We start from the raw sequence: 7,500 nt of genomic DNA, 5'->3' as shown, positions 1-7,500 counted from the left end.
GTAGATGATGGAATCGGTACCTCGGAGTAATAAATGGCAGTGAGACACATCCGTGTGACACCGGGATGGGAGGAGAGGGCCGGTCTGTCTGCAAGGAGGTCGCGTTTCAGGAGCTTTCATTACAAAGTTATCTTTTGATCATGAACTTTGCTGTCCAGCGACTGAAAAATTAAACCTGGAAAACTCCACGAGTTAAGCCTAAAGAAATATGCACCACCAGTGGAGAGCAATGCTAATGTTTAACTAGCTGAAATAGCTGTTTGCTTAGTGGAGAATGTGAGGTATCTGACAGAAGGGACATCTCTCTTATTAGTAATCAAATAGGGCTGACCAGTTGTTGCCATCACTCTGGGATTGTGTCAGGCAATTGAGAACAAGTTCAACACTTTATAGAACTCCGACTACAAAAATCAATAGAATTATATTTGCCTTTAGTGTTTTAGCTATGGAAATCATATAGCGCCGGGTTGTTGCCTTGCGAGCCGAATTTATTTCTGCTATGTTGGCTGAAAAATAGTTGGAAGTGGAGGAATGTTGGTGTGGCGGAGGAGCGGCGGCGGTGCAGTGTGCGTTATTGGATTAGGGGAGCGCTCATTGTTCCGAGTTTGCAAGAGATGTGTGACTTTTGCGGCGTCAGTGGTGAATCGCATTAAAGTGTGAATGCAACGGAACGCTATGAAAATTAACCGGGAAGGAAAATGAGAGGGATGTTTTGCTCTTCTGTGCTCGGTCGGGCTCTAATTTAGAGATATGGTTGGAGCGCTCATTTCGTGCCTATTGAACTACACAGAGCAGTTTGCATGGAGTTTGTGTTTATGGTCTGTTCGCACGATGAAATGTGGCATGAATAACACTTTTCGGTGATTAGGGGTTATAATGATATATACATAGTAATGTTCCAGAGTCACCGTGAGCTACATTACGTCGGTTCTGTGAGGGGGGATCCCAACAAAATCAGAACAAGCTGCGCAGTGTCAGTGCTTTTCTACCTCCCCCAGATGAGCAGAAGTGCGTTACAGTTTGGTATTCCAGAAGCATGAGAAGATATAAAAAATCAGAAAACATTTGGTTAATGGGTTTATCATGTTTATTTGAATAAGGAAGATTGAAACTCCATTTATGCCTAGCATAAATGCTTTAGAGATCTTAATTATTGATGAAAAATCTGCCGTGCTTCTAAATTTAAAGATATGACAATTTTATAGGAATTTTAATCACCTTCCACATTAGGAATTTTCAAGATTTTGTTTTTATGAGGACGGCGTGTATGGCAGCCTTGCAAAGAGCAGCCAGAGCTGCAGGGCTGTGCATACACATGGGGCTGAGCGGGGGCTCGGGACGGTCCTCTGTGTCCCACCATGTGCTTTTAAAGCAACTCTAGAGTGCAGCGTTCAGCAGCTGAGCACATTGCAGAGAACACAGAAGGAAAGCGCGCGTGTGGAAAAGCTCTGTGAGGGCACCGGTCCTCTGACACCACCAGAGTGTATTTCCAGGTCCCCAAATTCACGTTTGCTGGCTCTGCGCGTTGGTAGTTGGTTGGTTACCTACATGGGTTGGTGGTGTTGGGTTTCGGGTTTGTGTTTCCTCCTTAGCGTCGCAGAGCAGCGTTCCCCCAGCAGACCCCTGGCTCGGTTTACACTTTCCCATACGAAGTGTTACTGCTCCGGTAGTTGGCTGCAAGGAAGGATCAGACACAGTGCGCTTCATCCTTTTGTCCTTTGGATACATTTAGAAGCTTCTGACCAGATAAGGCATTTTTGTCCTCGGGATACAAACCAATAACTCAGTGCTGAATTGAGATCTATGGGTGCCCATTCGTTCCAGCCCACACCAGGAGTCGCTCTGATAGTTGGAATTGTTTATCACAATGGGGGAGAAAAGGAGAAAAAAAAAAAACCCACCAACCTTTTCTGCACCTTGGGAATAACAATTTGCTAGCAGTGAAGGTATTTTAAATAAACTTCTGTAAGCCTACTGCGAAAGCTGCAGTAAGATTTGAGTGCAAAAACAAAACCAAGGCCTTGCAGTGGCGATACCGCCCACCCTCCCACCTTCTAATTCATTGAGAACCCTTTACCTCAGTGTCGTTTCCTCACGCAGTGTGCCTGAGTGTGCACACTTTTGCTGCTGTGCACGTTGAGGTGTCCTCTGCCACATCAGGGCTGTTCGCACGGCGCAGCAACGCGCGGAGTCACCAACAAACCAGCAGAAAGTGCAGGGCGGTCGGTAAAGAGATGCTGCAGGAAAAGTGTCCCTGGGAAATGAGGCTGACCCAAAGAAAAGCAAATAAAAGAAAGGAAAAGGCCCATATTTTCTTTGCGGTGTTGCTGAAAAGGATGGGAGTATCATTTTCATAGTGGAATAATGTTTTCTGGGAAAACACAAAAGCAGATGTTCCTCATTAGGAACACCCATTGTCTACATATCACAAGTATGAACAGATAAATCTATCCTATTTCACCCATACATTCCAATGGCTGTAAATGATTACAGGATGCCGTAGTAACTGCTAAACCAAAACCACACTGTGTGCTAAAATAATTCCTCCGTGCCATCACAATATATTTTATTGGAAGGTATGGAAATTCCTAGGAAGACACATCCTCCTGCCTTTTCCTTTCCATGTTTGGCTGCGAGGGCTCCGTGGTGACCAACTGTTGAGAGCTGAGGAGCAGTGCTGGAGGAGCGGGGCATGGGGCAGCATGCAGGCAGGGGCAGCTCCCTGGCAGCAGAGACAGCTTGCGGGAAGGCAGCTTGCAGGCAGCAGCGAGCAGCTCATGGGCAGCTTGCAGACAGTTTGCAGGCAGGCAGCAGTAGCAGTAGGCAGCCTGCAGGCAGCAATGGGCAGCTTGCGGGCAGGGAGCTCTCATGCAGCTCCCATGCAGAAGCGGGCAGCTTGCATGCAGCTTGCTTGCAACTTGCGTGCAGCAGTGGCCAGCTTTCCTGCAGCCCACATGCCACAGCGGGCAGCTGGCAGGCAGGCAGTTCTCATGCAGCAGTTGCATGCAGCTGACTTGCAGCCACCACATGCAGCGCGGGCTGCCTGTGCACCATGGCATGTCTTGCATGCCCTGCACTGCTCCTCCAGATGGTCCCCCCGCTGTCCCACCCTGCTGGCACCTCTGCAGGCAGCCAGGGCCCCCTCCCTGCAAACCTGGCATGGCGCTGCAGGGTTTGGAGACTTTATCATTCCTCGTGTGTCCCACTTTCCTGTCGGGCAGCCAGACATCTGTTTATCCCATTTCTTTCGTACAGAGTTTGGAATAGCTTTAGTTTAGGGGAATAAGAAGTTTTGTCATATTCAGCAGCTGTTGCCGAGCCCTGCAGCTCCCGGCATACTTGCAGGCTGACCTCAGGCTGCACGTGGGGCAGACGCTGCCCACATCCCACACCTCTGCTCGGCCGCTGGGTGCCCACCGTGGCTCTGCCTGGGGTCCTCACCCCACCCACGCTGCAGGGTTGCACCCTGGCTGTGGTGCCGGAGCAGCGGCCGCAGACTGATGGGAGGGTTTTTTAGGCACCAGTGTTTCCTTTCACTTCCTGTCACAAAGGTCAGCGGGAGCGACCTTTGCTGGCGGTGCCGGGCGCTGAATTATTCATGTGATTGACTTTTTGTCAGCGCACACAGTTGTGCTCTGGGACGTTTTATTCATTTACCTCATTTAAAGCGCCTTTCTGCACCTGTTCAAGTATTAATATCATGTAATTTGGGCCTAATGCCGATTTTGCTGAACACTCATTATATTTTTTATTAGCTATATTTCCAAACGATTATGTATGATTATTACCCAGCCTTACAAACAGCAATGGGTTATTCCCCAGACCTTTACATCTTCTTGTCAGGTTGTTTTCAGAAGCGAGGAGGATAAACATTTGACCAGTCCCAATGTTTTTATTCCTACTCCATATCCAACCAGAGAACTTAAAGCTTTTTCCCTTATGGCTTTGCGAAAGCGTGATTAAATCCAACTCTGCGGAAGCTGTACAAATGCCAGCATTTATAAGGTCAACGCTTTTGTTAAAAATGCTATGTAAATGAGGATCTGCAAAAAGGGACATTAAATAAAATTAAATTCATTGTCTTCTTTAATGTCATTTACATTTTGGCTAAGCCCTGGCCTGTCAAGGAGGATTTTTTAAATAATTTTAATTACACATCATTTAGGGATCCAAGGTTTTCTATTCAGTAGCATTTGGATAACCTGCAAAATGGTGACTGTTTATTAACTTCTTAAATGACAACTTGTCATCTCAGCTGCAAAGCGCAGGGAGAGCACAGCGGTTTGGTGTCAGATTCCTTTAATTCTTATATTTCTTTAAGACGTGGGCACAGCTACCAAAAAGCAAACCTTGCCATACTTCCACCGCTCTTCTGCTCTCATTGTCCTATAGGTGCCACCAGCACCAAAGTACGTTATAAAGTGACAACTTTCCCAGGCAACCGTTCCCTTAAAAAATGGCTCTACCAGAAACCGTCCGTTGTGTTTTTCCTTAGGAAGATGTAGCACATCCCTGGGTTTGCACCAATGACGGAGGTGGGCGGCTGCCCCTGCAGCACTCAGGTGTGAGCACCTCGCTGCTGCCCAGGGCAGAGGGTGATGCTGGGAGCAGGGGATGCTCCGTGCTGTGCTGCATTGCCACGTTGGGGTGTGCAGAATGTAGGGTGTGGGGTGGCAGAGGATCGGGGCAGAGCAGAGCGCTGGGCTCACTGCACCCTAGAAGCACTGCTCCATGCCTTCCTCCTCACCTCCTTTCTTCCCTCCTTTCCCCAGGCTGCCTCGGCCACGCCATTGACATCCTCCTCTTAATCCCCGCTCTTAATCAGAACGCGAGGCGCGGTTAATGAAATTGTGTAAATACCTGCGCTGCTGGAGGAGCGCTCCGAGCATCCTCCAACCATTGTTCCAAGCAAATCCCCAACGTGTTGGAGGAGACTTCTGTAACACTTTTTTTTTTTTTTTCCCTCCCTGTATAATACTTGATTATTTGCAGGGAGCCAAAGGCATCGCAGGACTGCTGTAGGAGGGAGGAAGGGAATAGCCTGCTTTGGTGAGAAAGGAAAAGAGGGGGCAGGGATTTGAGCAAAGCTGTCAAAAACTATACTGCAGGAGGTACCCTGATACAAACCATCCCGTGCTTCTGCTGCAGCCTTATCAGGTGAAAAGCAAAGATACTGCCAGAGCCTGTAATTTGGTTAGGATGCCTTTGATGAATTGGATTAGGTTATGGAAAAATCTTTCAAACTCAGAGTTCTGGTACGCGAGCTTACAGGAAGTAAATAATTACCCTCAGACAGCAGATAATTAAAAAAAACAACCTGCGAAGCAAAGTGGTAGAGATGGCTTTAATAAAGCTCTGCACACAGTGCAGGGCTGAGGGGTCTGAGCGCTGCGGGGCCATTGGGGACCACTGGTGGGGCGCGGGGACCCCGGGTGGGGAGAAAGGAAATTCCCAGCTCGAGGATGGGAATTGTCACCGCAGACAGCAGGAGGTGATTGACAAGCAGGGCTACAGGAAGGGAGAGCTCGGGGAGCTCAACCTGCGCTTGGCAGCGCTTCCAGGGCTCGCGCTCCAGGAAAATGAGAACCATTCACCTCGGCCAGGCTGCCAGAACACAAGCTCCTCTTGTTTGTTTATCTTCACAGCAAATCTCACAAAAATGTTTGTGGTCAAAGCGATGTATAACACAACACTGTGCCGGCATTATTAATCCGCTATTAAAATAAAGATGGAACTGCACTTGAGAAAAAATACCCGAAGCTGGGGGGTTTTACAGGCCGAGGGGTACCCGGGATTTTATGAGATGCAGTGATTGGAGTTTGCTGTTAACTGTTTTGGTTCATTAGCAATTGAAGCTGAAGGAAGCTTGCTGGTTCCTCAGTGAGTCGGCTCAGCCAAACGCAACAGTGCTGCTCCGTTCTGGTTTGTGTTTTGTTGCTGAAGGAGCTCTCCTGATTTCTCGGGGACGGAAAAAAAATCCAGAGAGCAAACAGCATTTGTTGCATAGAAGGGGAACGTGTTTGTTCCGCCGCGTGTGCGGATCCCGGTGTGCTGGGCTAAAGGCAAATCGAACAAAATAAAATATCTGAGATACTTTCAGCAAAAGTTTCACAGCCAGAAAATTACGCGGAGCCAATCATCGTGCGGTTGCGGTGCCAGAAGTGCATAAAGTAAACTGCATCATCTGAGCACAGCGGTGAGGATAGCGTTGTGTTTTCCCAATAATTCACTAGGAAATGAGTTTAACATGTGTGGAAAGGAAGGGGCTTACATTTGTGTTGTTGTAAGACATGTAGCATGGGCCCAGCTAGCGGAAGGAGTCGGCTCCAGCTTGTCTCTAGTGAAAGACGAAACACGGTTACACATCTGGTGAGAAAGAACAGTTCATTTGCCGAGACAGCTCGCTCTCTGCTGCAGCTGAAAGGAGCTATTTTGACAGAAACAAAGCCATGGGGGCTGGGGTGAGCGATTAGCAGTATTCTGCCCGCTAAAAAACTCCTTGGCCTTAATGATAAAGAAATAGGAAAGGAAATAAAGAGACCTGGCCTAATCCTCGGGCAGTGTTTAAGCAGGCTTTCGGAAAGCAGCAATGCAAACAGTGGCTTCCATGCACAGCTCCCACTGCACTCTGTGAAAGTTTCTAAAAATAAAGGAAAGAAAGAAAAGTAGTGCAGAAGGCGAAGGAGTTTTCGAGCAGATTTCTTCAGGCAGAAGCCCAGTCTCACTTATTCAGGATAAAGCCATTTACCTTCACATTCGTGCGTGGGAAGAAGGGAACCCGGCTGTGGGTGAGACTGCGGCACTCTCATTTTAAAGGTGAATTCATTGCTGAAAATGTTGCCCCAATGTACCCCCTGCTCACAACCGCTCAGAATGCTCAGCTTGGTTATAAAGCAAACACCAAGACCTGTGGAAACACCCGATCTACAAAACCCCACAATCCTATGGTTTGAGCGAGGTTATTAATACACAAAGGAGAGATGTGAGTGCCCTTTATTTTGAATAACAACCAATAAAATTGAATTGGTCTTGGTATTGTGTGGATTGTCAGGAATGCTCTTTACCAATCCAAATTTGATTAGGATTTCCTCTGTATGTTTGTGCAGTTCTTCTGTGGTTTGTGAGATGCTGATGGGCAGCAAGCTTCCTTTATCTAATCCAAATAGTGATATTAAACAAGATACGTATCTATCATGGTAACCGAGGAGGAAACTTGGCCTGGACTCTGCTCTGCTGGAAACAAATGATGGCTGAGAGTGCTGTAAGGGGCAGAAAAGTGGGGAGTGATTTGGTGGCTCTTCTGCAGAGTCACTGCTGCCTGAGCGTGCAGTGGCTGCAAAGGGGAAGGAGAGTAATGGAGAGGAACGTATCGTAGCAAAACTTTGTGCCTTTCCGTTGGAGATTGACTTTCGAGCTGAGAAGATACCCCAGCTCGTGAGTTGTCTGATGTCTGCCAAGAATCCCGTAAATAATTCTGGAGATTTTTTTTTCCATCCTCCC

General features: G+C 47.7%; 1 protein-coding gene and 1 long non-coding RNA gene across 40 annotated transcripts in view; one reads left to right on the top strand and one right to left on the bottom strand.

Moving 5' to 3' along the window:
* The window catches only part of EBF3 (EBF transcription factor 3), a 120,188-nt gene that overhangs the window by 13,033 nt on the left and 99,655 nt on the right, over nucleotides 1-7,500 (top strand). The gene's annotated exons all lie outside the window — the stretch shown is intronic.
* LOC124418057 lies at nucleotides 1,067-3,499 on the bottom strand. The gene is made up of 3 exons (XR_006939600.1): nucleotides 3,352-3,499; nucleotides 2,078-2,267; nucleotides 1,067-1,674 (listed from the first exon to the last, which is right to left on the bottom strand). It is a non-coding gene; the product is annotated as an uncharacterized LOC124418057 (long non-coding RNA).

This window comes from Gallus gallus, chromosome 6 (assembly GCF_016699485.2).
Source record: "Gallus gallus isolate bGalGal1 chromosome 6, bGalGal1.mat.broiler.GRCg7b, whole genome shotgun sequence".
In the NCBI taxonomy this organism is placed as follows: domain Eukaryota; kingdom Metazoa; phylum Chordata; class Aves; order Galliformes; family Phasianidae; genus Gallus; species Gallus gallus.
This window is presented reverse-complemented; position numbering and strand designations above follow the sequence as displayed.